The sequence below is a fragment of the Fomitiporia mediterranea genome (assembly GCF_000271605.1).
Source record: "Fomitiporia mediterranea MF3/22 unplaced genomic scaffold FOMMEscaffold_14, whole genome shotgun sequence".
Taxonomy (NCBI): domain Eukaryota; kingdom Fungi; phylum Basidiomycota; class Agaricomycetes; order Hymenochaetales; family Hymenochaetaceae; genus Fomitiporia; species Fomitiporia mediterranea.
Window position 1 is genome coordinate 69330 of NW_006760399.1, and position 14267 is coordinate 83596.

Consider the following 14267-nt stretch of genomic DNA (forward strand, 5'->3'; position numbering starts at 1 on the left):
CCACATTGTATACTAGGATCAGAAGTAGAACACATCAAGTAGGGAGGTGGTGTTCCTGTATGAAGGCCTTATTAATACACAAACCAGTGTATTCACTGTCTACTAGAGCTGTTGTTCAGATCTGGGGGGATCCTAAGAAGGGAGCCAAGAGGACAGGGACTTAGAGCTAGTGTTCAGAATGTTCTCAGATAAACTGCTGCTTGTTCTGAAGGGAATGTACAGCTTGCACAGCCTTGTTGTCTGAGAGGGTAAGTATATGCACCAACATTTCCTCATTAACCTCTCTCTTTCAACAAGGACAGACTTATGTCCTCAGCTGTGAACTCAGCTGAGGCCATCCCTACTTGATACTATAGACAAACTACTAAGTAGTGAATAGGGCTAGGTAATGTTCCAAACGTTCCAAGATCTTAGAACACAGAAGTGGCAGGTTGGATTGTGCAGATTTAGACTCAGATAAAGTGTGAAGAGAAGAATCAAAAGAATCAGAAGAAATAGGGGAACTATCTACTTTTGTTTTCAACTTTTTTCTATCTAATAAATAATTTTGTTGATTTATTTTTTCTACTTTTTCTACTTTTTCTACTTTTCTTACTTTATTTACTTCTAATCCTACAGTGTCCATTGAATCAAAAGTGGCCATTAAAAAATCCAAGTCATAGCCCTTCAGCACCACATTCACTGTTGGGCCTCCACAAAATCCTAGAGTACATAGTCAGAGTCTGGGAGTTCTGAGGTGACTTCTAGATTTGCAGAAAAGGCTTCTTGCTACAAATCCTGCTCATCACTCATCATTACTCTAATAACCTGACAGATGTGCTATCACTTCTGTAGGCAGTCCTTAATTTGGTGCCCTGACTTTCTGTAGGTGAAGCATGCTCCTTGCTTTTAGGCTTCTCTAATGTCTATCAGAATGGATTAATCACAAATTACAGGCAGATTGATTCAAGGGCTTGGAACTGTCAGAGCCAGACACATGTGTAGGTGTTCTACACAGACTTGACACATCTGAGCTACAGCTTGGTCAAAGGAGATGGCACACGTCTTCCACTTAGTGTAGGTGACTAGTTCCAGCATCATTCCAAGAATCTTATTAACCAGTTCTGGGTGAAGAGCTTTTTCAAGCATTCTGATGAGGACATCATTGAACCTGAGTATGAATCCTGCCTTCTGGGCCAAGATATTGAATTCCTGAAAGAAGGTATTAGCAGAACGTTTGCCCTGTTACAGAGACACAAGCTTGTTCTGTACATTGTGCTTCTCATTCAGATTAATGAAGAAAGCACAGAGCTGCCCTATGAATTCTGAGTATGACTCATTGTTCTGAAGTCAGATCAGGCTTCTGATCCAATGACCTTCAATCTAGTTCTAAGCCTAGGTGGCTGTGTTGCCTTCCTTCATAAAGGAGAGGACAAATAGGACACAATTGAGATCTGAGGATAGATTGGTTGAAGTAGCAGCTACATATAGTTTGACTTGACACTGGAAGTCCTCAAAGTGCTGCCCATTAAAGTCTGAAGGGCAGGCTACATGCACTTTCTTTCTAGAACAGGTTGTAACTTCCAGAACAATCAGAATGGGTTCTGAAGGGGCTAGGGGCATGTGGTTGGCAAAGGCCTCTTAGATAGAGGTCTACACATATTGAGCTAGTTCTACTTGTAACTACTAATCTGGCAGGACAGCAGGGGTGGCAGTCAGTATAGTAGAGTCCATGTCTACACTACAAAGGGATCAGTACTAAACTAAAAGGGGTAATGAATAGAAGAAGGGTGGCAAAAGTTTAAAAGGGTTTAGAAAGTTTAAAATTTAAAAATGTAAAAGGGTCAGGACAAAGGAAAGAGATTGACACAACAGCAAGTACTAATGCCCAAAATGTAGGAGAGTTGTAGGGTGGTAATGGGTAGTCTTGATCTGATGTCAGCAACAGTATAGAGGGGACCTGAAGGCTCAGCAAGGGGACCCAGGCTACAACTATCCTACACAACAGAAATACAGGATGCAAGCACTAGAACATAGTCAGAACTCACAGAACAGGTGGAGAGAGAGAGTGAGACAAGAGTAGAGTATATAGAGTGAGCCTAAGAGTACAGGACTACCTGGAGTAGACAAGATCAAGACTACAGGACCAGTCTGATCTTGTACACCTATATATACTAAACTACACAAGAGCACTCAGGAAGCATGAGCCACTAAGAATGATGAGCCACAAAGAATGAAAGAAAGGAATGTCAAAGATAAAGGTACAAAGAATGAAGGGATGGATAAAGGGTAAGAGACTATAGAATGATACAAAGAATGAAGGGGTGGTCAAAGGAATGGAATGATGAAGTAAGGAAGGGTAGTGGCAAGAGTCAGCACACATATAGTTCATAGACAGCACCCCTGAGGGACGGAAGTCCTGAGTTCTGGTACAGAAGGGTGCAGAACCCTCAGAACTGAAGGTACAAGAGTAGAGAACTGTAACAGTTATGAGCCTTGCACTCCCTACTCATATCTACATTGTTACTATACTTTTATCTTACCCTCTACAAATGTAATGCTTTGAAATCATCATCTCTACAATTATGATTTCCCTCTCAGTAGTTATATGTATGACTATATGTACTACAATTGTCATCTCAAATGCTTCAGTGTACTATACACTATAGTACAAATGATTAGATACACTCAATCATATTATACTTGATAAGTAACATCAAACTACTTCATTTAATGCTGAATCCACTTGATTCTACATGTATGATCTATTCTACTTGTCTACAAACCTTTGGCACTCCTATCTGAGTATACTAAATATGAATTGTCTTGTCCTGAAGACTATGATTGCTTTATATAACAAGATATACTACAATACTTGTAACCAGAACATACTATCTACAAAGACTTAGACACACCTGTCTAAGCATCCCAAACACACATTAATTTATTAAAATAACTTTAGACAGATTAGTTGCTTTAAATACAATGAATACCCAGCAATACTATATCTAAACACTGAACTACTTCATCTTACACTATGGAGATACATTATAATAATAACATCTCACATAATGAACAAACATTTGATATTATATTAATAATACAAATGATTAATACTATAAACAAAAGAATAATGCTAGTAAAGCATAATAATAATATAAAGAAATACTATTGCAAACATACAATCAATCTAATAATGATTAGACAAACAAATAATATGAAAATGAGAGTATAAATGTGACTAAAGCATAATAACTCAAATATAAAAACAATTTATACTATTACAAACACATGGTTACAATAAATAACATATATTTACTATATACAAATATATTGCATAGATATACAAACGTATACAATGAAATAATAAAATATATTGTATAGATATACAAATATACAAACGTACAAAGTAATAATAATGTATTCAAACGCATAAAACTATTAATTACTAAATAATGTGAAGTTATATACAAATGCAATTGAACAAACACATAATAACAATAAAAACAATTAATAAAATTATGAAACAAAGTTGCAAACATTCTAAACATATAATAACAAACATATATACTTATACAAAGTATTAAATTAAATTAAACCATAACACTACAAACAAAGAAACAATATAATGATGCATATATACATAATATTGACATTATAAACTATATGGACGAATACATATCTTATACCTTGCACAATTACTATTACAATGCGAAAATCAAACAAACAATAGTTACAAATACATTGTAACAATATAATGTATTAATAAGATATACATGATAACAAAGTATTAAGTCAATACAATTAATACAAACAGTTTAAACAATATAAACATATTTCAGACATATTGAAAAACTATCATTAACATACAAAATGTTATAAACAATTAAACATTACTTAAAAACTTGACAAAATACAATAATACAGACACAAAACAAAATAACTAATACCTTGAAAACATTAGAGCCTAACATCAGATAGTCCAAAGGGCTAAGCAACAGAAAGAACACTACTGCCAAGTATACAAAAGACAAACAAATGTTAGAACAAAATCCAAAAGAAACAAACATAAGTTTGGAACTTGATTGAACACTTTACTAATGATTAAACACAATGTGTGATAGATTTAATCAATCACTACAAACAGTAGAAAGATATTTATTTACAAAGAATATATCTATGATTAATAAATAATGAATATTATTAACTATTCAAAGTTCAAACAATATCATAACAGTGTATTCTTCATTAACAGCCTTGCTTGAAGCTTGTGCCCATCACAAAAGAATAAAGATTAATAAATGAAACAGAAACAAAATGTAATAGCTCAAATACTTTTGTCATCAAACAGAAGACAAATGATACTGAGCAAAACAAAATAATACAGTACTCAATGTATGCAAATATAACAGACAAAACACACAAACTTAACCTTACTAAACAATACAATGGATTATAATTATCCAAGTAACAAACTATTCAGACATACACATAACAATCAAACAAAATACATGAGTATACATACAATCTATTTGAGTATAAACTTGAATAACAATCAGTATAATGCCAAAAAGAAATAATAACTAAATCAGACAAAGATAATGAATAACATCAAAATTATTCAACAAAACACATTCATACATTCACATACAATACTTAAACAAATAATAGAATGATGAAAACGTACAAATGAATTGATTATACACAAAAGCCAATTACTCAAAGCAAACCTTCTTGAATTGAAGGGGAGTAATAATGGCATATATTCATAAAACATAAAACATAACAAATGAACGATTGAAACATAGTGAACAATTAAATGATGTGGAAATATTGACTATGTCACTATTTAATGTCACACATCCTACAAAACAGATTAAATGATGTAGAAATATTAACTATGTCACTATTTAATGTTGCACATCCTACAAAACACAATTATAAAGTTATCACAACAAATTCAAAGCAAATCCATTAAATCCAATGAGTGAATCCAACAAATCCAACAATAATATACTTATGTAAGAGACATTTTCTCTAAAATCTTTGATGGTCACACTATACATAGCACCATTGAATGTATTACAAACAAATATACTATAGATTATATACCTAAACACAGAGAAGTATGCTACATGTAATAATGTCAAGTGTAAAAGCATCTCTAGTGTATAACAAACTATACAGAATTATTGAACAGAACTATGTCTTCCACAACAGAATGTATGTTACATTGAAAATAACAATTATGTATTACACAAAACTTCTAACACTTATTCCCTAACATGTGAGACATAATAGCAAACGAATAACTAAGTAAACAAAATAATATTCAGACATATAACTGGGAAATAATTTAAGCAAGCCAAGAAATGGCACATATTCCCAAAGCAATCTACACTAGATGTACAAAGCACTTGCTAAAATTAAAAGAAGTAATGAATGTAATAGCAATCAAAATGTTAATCCTTTCAAATAAAACAAGATAATGTTAATCATAATGAACAAAAATGAGTGATACACTCAAAATAAACGAAATAAATTCATATTTCATAACAAACACACACATATATTCAGTGAATAAAGTGAATATAATAATTAAAACAATATCAAACAGAATTTGATACAAAATAAATGATAAACAAACAAATATTACAATATACAATGAAAAATAGAACTACAAAACACACTATTTCATCTATCTACAAAATAAAAACAACAAACACATACTATAATTGTACAAAGCATTACACTGATTAAACAAAGTAATAGCTATACTATTAGGATTACAATTGTAAGAATCCACAATTAGTGTTACTATTGAAATGAACAATACAGACACACATATGATGAGAACCTACATGATTTGCCTAATAACAATACATCATACTACAAAGGTTGTTCTGGATGTGTTAAAATACATACAAGCAGACAATACATTCATGATATATGATATAATGTACTAAGTCACATAGCAGAATGTGCAGCCAGATATAAAAAGAAAACAAATAAAAATACCTCTTTAACCTCAGTATGAAGTAATCTAGCAATTATAGACTAGGAATCTATATTATAAAATTCAGACAATGTAATGCTTCAATCCAACAGTGTAAAATCAGTTTATTACTGAGTGTACATAACATATACAGTAATATACAGACGTGGACCATAATGATGAATGAAGGACATCATATGTATTACATATAAACTTTATTAGCATGAATTAATTCACTAAAAAGTACAAACAAATACTTTATTAGTACAAACTACTTTACTAAAAGTTAAAATAAAACAGAATTCTATGATATTAAAGTGATACTATACTAGTAACAAATGATACAGTCAATGTGATCAAATAAACATATCATCCAATTGAATAGTAAACAATACTATTGAATAGATAAATGTTGCAATCAAATAAAGATCAATTAACTATCAAATAATGTGGCCAAACAAAAATGATAGATCTCTTAATATTAAAGAAAGAAAGAAACAAACTATTACAATAACCATTGTTATACACACATATATGCAAATACAAAACGGCTGAAGAGATTCTACAGGTCTCTAAAGTGTTAATAGACAATTTGCAATGTATTCATTAATACATAAAACAATTTATTACAGAAACACTATTATTATTGAACAATACAATATGGACAAACTTCAAAACAACTTTGAATATATTTAATAACATTGAATAAACTTATTAAATAATGTCAGACGAATGTAACACACAGTGGACTTACAGACAAAACATCTACATAATGTAATTATCATTATAAACATTACATCTATGTATAACACATATGCAAACAAAAGAATAGATGAACGAACAGACAAATAAAGCAAACAATAATGATAATATACAATTGACAGTATATACTGTAAATCAAACATCTTATAGAATATCTATTAAGAGTTTGAAGGGGAGTGTTAACATTAGCAATCAGTATGCTCATAATGTCTCAGATAGCATACATATATGCTGTCATAAGTATGTCATTGTAACAGAACATACTGAATTGAGACACACATCCAAAACATAGATATCATTAGTATAAATAGTACTCTAATTAACAGACAATGAAGCTTAACAAACAACAAGCAGAGTCCACTACACCCCTTGTTGTGTGATTCCCCTCTAAGATGCCTCAGGATTTAGGCAGGCTAACATAGTGTAATTTGCTACTGTCTGTATATTGTAAATAATGTATAATAAATTGTTTTATCATTACAATAGTATTATTATTCATTACTACAATAGTAATATTGTCAACATGTACAAATAATATGGTTACAGTTATTTCTTTCTTCTTTGTAAAGAATACAGTGTTATTATGTTTGGATTTTGTTAATCTGTATTTAAGTAGTATATTAGATAGTGTTTTATACCATCTTCTACTAACTTGTTTTAATCTGTATAGTGCTTTTTGTAATTGTAATATTTGTCCATTCTGTAATTTGTCTATTAAGTTACTTAGAGGAGGTTTAACATATATTTCTTTGTCTTCTGTCAATTGTCTATACAGATATGCTGATTTTATATCTATCTAATGTATTTCATAATTATTAGATACTACTCATACTAATATTAATTGTACTGTAGATAGTCTAGTAGTAGGAGCAAATAAATTGTTTGTATGATAGTTAAGGCTGTCAATCTGATAATTCCCTTAAACTACTAATTGTGCTTTGTATTTTTCTATACTATTGTCAGCATATTGCTTTATTTTATAGACAAATTGTGTTCTGATAATGTTAATATTATTGTATGGATTTGTGATTTCCCATGTATTATAATTTTCTAATTGTTTTATTTTGTCTTTCATAGCTGTAATCTATAAATCACAATCCAGACATTGGATTGCTTTATAAAATGAAGTCAGATCCAATTGTATTTCACTTATTTTAGTATTAAATTCTGTTAAATGAATGGTAATATTATCTTCATCCTTTTTACTAAGTACATACATGTGTTTTGTTACACATTTATTCTCCATACATTATTTAAGCTCTATAGTACATTCTGTCAGTTTCTGTTTCTGTTCTAATCAACATAGTTTAGGTTCTACTTCTTTTTCAGTTAATTTAACTTTGTTGTCTGTTAAGTCTGTTAGTTCTACTACTTTTCCTTTTTTATTAGGATCAGTATTGTCTGTATCATTATTGTCTGTTCTTGTTATTCTATCATCTGTTTTGTTATTTTTAATTATTAAACATTTGTTTGTATCATTGTTTGTATTGTCTATTTTCTCCCCTTCAATTTGAGGAGGTTTACTTTTAAGAAATTGAATATTTCGTTTAATAGTGATTTTATTATTGTGCCAAGTTTTATAGCCTTTACTTTCATTGTCTAATCCTATCCAACAAGTAATGATACCTTACTGTTGTATTTTTATAGGATTTTCATTGTAAATGATAATATATTGACTAAATTCATATATATTATTAATTGTTCTGTAGGTTCTGTAACATTTGTAATGTAGAGTATTGTAATTTAATGTAGTACACAGTGTTCTATTATGAATATAGGTAATATGAATTACTGCTTCAGCCTATAATGTAAACAGTAATTTAGTAGATGTTAAATATGCTCTTACACCTCTAAATATAGTTTTATGAGTTTGTTTTACTATTCTGTTCTGTTACAGAGTATAATGTACTGTTAATCTTCATTTTGTTTCTTGTGAATCTAAATATTGTTAGAAATCTTTACTAAGGAATATGTTATGGTTCTCTACTCTCATACCTTCAGTTCTAAGGGTTCTGCACCCTTCTGTACCAGAACTCAGGACTTCTGTCCCTCAGGGGCACTGTCTATAAACTATATGTGTACTGACTCTTACTACTACCCTTCCTTACTTCATCATTCTATTCCTTTGACTACCCCTTCATTCTTTGTATCATTCTATAGTCTCTTACCCTTTGTCCATCCCTTCATTCTTTGTACCTTTATCTTTAACATTCTTTTCTTTCATTCTTTGTAGCTTATTATTCTTAAGTAGCTTATACTCTCTGAGTACTCTTGTGTAGTTTAGTATATATAGGTGTATAAGATCAGACTAGTCCTGTAGTCTTGATCTTGTCTACTCTAGGTAGTCCTGTACTCTTAGGCTCACTCTATATACTCTACTCTTGTCTCACTCTCTCTCTCCACCCATTCTACAAGTTCCAACTATGTTCTAGTACTTGTGTTCTGTATTTCTGTTGTGTAGGATAGTTGTAGTCTAGGTCCTCTTACTGAGCCTTTAGGTCCCCTCTACACTGTTGCTGACATTAGATTAAGACTACCTATTACTACCCTACAACTCTCTTATGTTTTGAGCATTAGTACTTACTGTTGTGTTAATCTCTTTTCTTTGTCCTAACCCTTTAACATTTTTAAATTTTAAACTCTCTAAACCCTTTTAAACTTTTGCCACCCTTCTTCTATTCATTACCCCTTTTAGTTTAGTACTGATTCCTTTGTAGTGTAAACATGAACCCTGTTATACTAACTGCCACCCCTACTGTCCTGCCAAATCAGTAGTTACAAGTAGAACTAGCTTAATATGTACAAACCTCTATCTAAGAGGCCTTTACTAACTACATGCCCCTAGCCCCTTCAGAACCTATTCTAATTGTTCTAGAAGTTACAACCTGTTCTAGAAAGAAAGTACATGTAGCCTACTCTTTAGACTTTAATAGGTAGCACTTTAAGGACTTCTAGTACTAAGTTGAACTATACATAGTTACTACTTTGACTGATCTATCCTTAGATCTTAATTGTATCCTATTTGTCCTCTCCTTTATGAAGGAAGGCAATACAGCCACCTGGGCCTAGAACTGGATTGAAGGCTATCAGATTAGAAGCCTAATCTGACTTCAGAACAATGAGTCATATTTGGAATTCATAGGGTAGCTCTGTACTTCCTTCATTAATCTGAATAAGAAGTACAATATGTAGAACAAGCTTGTGTCTCTGTAACAGAGCAAACATTCTACTAATGCCTTCTTTCAGAAGTTTAATATTCTAGCCTAGAAGGCAGGATTCATACTTGGGTTTGATAATGTTCTTATCAGAATACTTAAAAAAGCTCTTCACTCAGAACTGGTTAATAAGATTCTTAGAATAATACTAGAACTGGTCACTTACACTGAGTAGAAGACACACACTATCTCCTTTGACTAAGCTACAGTTTGGATGTGTTAAGTCTGTACAGAATACTTATACATGTGTCTAGCTCTGACAGTTCTGAGCCCTTAGATCAATCTGCCTGTAATTCATAATCAATCTGTTCTAATAGACATTAGAGAAGCCTAAAAGTAAGGAGTATGCTTCTTCTACAGAAAGTCAGAGTACTAGATTAAGGACTGTCTATAGAAGCAACAGTATATCTGTCAGGTCATTAGAGTAATAATGAGTAACAAGTAGGATTTGTAGTAAGAAGCCTTTTCTACAAATCCAGAAGTCACCTCAGAACTCTCAGACCCTGACTACATACTTTAGGATTTTGTAGAGACCTAACAGTGAATGTAGTACTAAAGAGTTATGACTCAGATTTTTTAATAGCCACTTTTGATTCAATAGGCACTGTAGGATTAGAAGTAAATAAAGTAAGAAAAGTAGAAAAAGTAGGAAAAGTAGAAAAAATAAATTAACAAAATTATTTATTAGAAAGAAAAAAGTTAGAAACAAAAGTAGATAGTTCTCCTATTTCTTCTAATTCTTTTGATCCTTCTCTTTACACTTTATCTGAGTCTAAATCTGTACAATCTGACCTGTTACTTCTACATTCTAAGATCTCAGAATGTTTAAAACACTACCTAGCCCTGTTTACTACTTAGTAGTTTGTCTATAGTATTAAGTAGGGATAGTCTTAGCTGAGTTCACAGCTGAGGACATGAGTCTGTCCTTGTTGAAAGAGAGAGGTTAATAAGGAAATGTTAGTGTATATACTTACCCTTTTAGACAATAAGACTGTACAAACTGTACATTCCCTTCAGAACAAGTAGTAGTTCATCTAAGAATGTTTTAAGTACTAGCTCTAGGTTCCTGTCCTCTTAGCTCCCTTCTCAGGATCCTCTCAGATCTGAACAACAGCTCTAGTAGACAGTAGATACACTAGTTTGTATATTAATAAGGCCTTTATGTAGGAACACTACCTCCCTACTTAATGTGTTTCACTTCCAATCCTAGTATACAATATAGACAGAACTCTAAACTGGAATAGTTGAATCACCAAGTTTGTCTAACTATAGATGATCATTCAGGATTATAAGGAAAGTATTGAGTTTAGAGTCACTAACCTTAGAAAGACAGATGTCTTTATTAGATTCAAATGGCTTAAAGCTTACAACCCTACTATTGACTAGTTAGAGTAAACACTTGTGTTTGATTAGTGTTCTGAGTCTTACAGTTACTTTGTACTACTGTTCTAAGTAGATACAGACACTTCTAATGTTACTAACAGTTCTAATAAAGGTGACCAGTTGTTCTTCTTTGATTAGGATAGATATGTGGATACATATTCTAGTCAAAGCAGAACAGAGTCAATCTGAAGGATGTCTAAGACAGAACCAGTCTAGAACCCTCTCAGAACAATTCTACTCTAGAATACATATAGACCTAGCTTGTCAGATTTTGTCTAAGAGTTCCCTAAAGTCTTTAGTAAAGAGGAATTTAACTAGCTTTCTAAACACTGTCTCTAAGACTATACAATTGAATTGACTAAGGGTTTCCAACCTAAGGATTGTAAGGTCTACCTACTCAATAGAGACAAGTAGGAGGTACTCAACAAGTTCCTTCAGGAAAATCTTTGGAACAGTCAGATCTGACCCTCAAAGTCCTCTATAGCCTCCCCTTTCTTCTTTGTCAAAAAGAAAGATAGGAAGCTCTACCTAGTCTAGAATTATTATTGTCTTAATAAGGATACTATTAAAAACAAGTACCTACTCCCTCTAATTCAGGAGCTCATTAATAAGACACATACATCTAGGGTTTTTACTAAGTTGAACATTTGATAAGGATACAATAATATTTGGATTCAAGACAGAGATAAGTAGAAGACTGTATTCTAAACCAATTGTAGATTGTACAAACCAACCATAATGTTCTTTAGACTAACCAACTTGCTTACAACATTCTAGTCATTTATGAATCACATTCTTACAGATCTGATTGACTCAGAGTATGTTAGTGTGTATCTAGACAACATTCTGATCTTTACTCAGACAGTTGAGCACTATTACTGACTGATCTGAGTAGTTCTACAACAGCTCTAAGATAATAAACTGTTCCTCTAAGAAGTAAAGTACTCTTTTACACAGAAGTCAGTAGATTATCTGAGCTTTGTAATTAGTAGAGGAGAGGTCTGTATGAATCTAGCAAAGGTAACTATAGTTTGGAACTGGCTGTAACCTTAGAACCTGAAACAGGTCTAAGTGTTTCTTAAGTTTGTAAACTACTACTAATGCTTCATTCAAGACTTTTGTTATGGTTCTCTACTCTTGTACCTTCAGTTCTGAGGGTTCTGCACCCTTCTGTACTAGAACTTAGGACTTCTGTCTCTCAGGGGTGCTGTCTATAAACTATATGTGTACTGACTCTTGCTACCACCCTTCCTTACTTTATCATTCTATTCCTTTGACTACCTCTTCATTCTTTATATCATTCTATAGTCTCTTACCCTTTGTCTATCCCTTCATTCTTTGTACCTTTATCTTTGACATTCCTTTCTTTCATTCTTTGTAGCTTATCATTCTTAGTAGCTCATACTCTCTGAGTACTCTTGTGTAGTTTAGTATATATAGGTATACAAGATCAGACTGGTCCTGTAGTCTTAATCTTGTCTACTCTAGATAGTCCTGTACTCTTAGGCTCACTCTATATACTCTACTCTTGTCTCACTCTCTCTCTCTGCCTGTTCTACAAGTTCTGACTATGTTCTAGTACTTGTGTTCTGTATTTCTGTTGTGTAGGATAGTTGTAGCCTGGGTCCCCTTGCTGAGCCTTCAGGTCCCCTCTACACTGTTACTGACATCAGATCAAGACTACCTATTACCACCCTACAACTCTCCTATGTTTTAGGCATCAGTACTTACTATTGTATCAATCTCTTTCCTTTGTCCTGACCCTTTTACATTTTTAAATTTTAAACTTTCTAAACCCTTTTAAACTTTTGCTACTCTTCTTCTATTCATTACCCCTTTTAGTTTAGTATCAATCCCTTTGTAGTGTAGACATAAACCCTACTATACTGACTGTCACCCCTACTGTCCTGCCAGATCAGTAGTTACAAGCAGAACTAGCTTAATATGTACAGACTTCTATCTAAGAGGCCTTTACTAACCATGTGCCCTCAGCCCCTTCAGAACCTGTTCCAATCATTCTGAAAGTTACAACCTGTTCTAGAAAGAAAGTGTATGTAGTCTACCCTTCAGACTTTAATAGACAGTACTTTAAGGACTTCTAGTACTAAGTTGAACTATACATGGCTACTACTTTGACTGATCTATCCTCAGATCTCAATTGTGTCTTATTCATCCTCTCCTTCATGAAGGAAGGCAACACAGCCACCTGGGCCCAGAACTGGATTGAAGGTCATTAGATTAGAAGCCTAATCCAACTTTAGAACAATGAGTCATACTCAGAATTCATAGGGTAGCTCTGTGCTTCCTTCATTAATCTGAATGAGAAGTACAATATACAGAATAAGCTTGTATCTCTGTGACAGGACAAACATTCTGCTAATACTTTCTTTCAGGAGTTCAATATCCTAGCTTAGAAGGTAGGATTCATACTTAGGTTCAATAATGTCCTTATTAGAATGCTTGAAAAAGCTCTTCACCCAGAACTGGTTGATAAGATTCTTAGAATAATACTAGAACTAGTCACCTACACTGAGTGAAAGATGTGCACTATCTCCTTTAACTAAGCTGTAGCTTGGATGTGTCAAGTCTATACAGAATGCTTACACATGTGTCTGGCTCCAACAGTTCTGAGCCCTTAGATTGATCTGCCTGTAATTTGCAATCAATCTGTTCTGATAGACATTAGAGAAGTCTGAAAGTAAGGAGCATACTTTGTCTACAGAAAGTCAGGGCACTAAATTAAGGACTGCCTACAGAAGCAACAGTACATCTGTCAGGTTATTAGAGTAATGACAAGTAACAAGCAGGATTTGTAGTAAGAAGCCTTTTCTACAAATCTGGAAGTTACCTCAGAACTCTTAGACTCTGACTACACACTCTAGGATTTTGTAGAGGCCTAACAGTGAATGTAGTACTGAAGGGCTATAACTCAG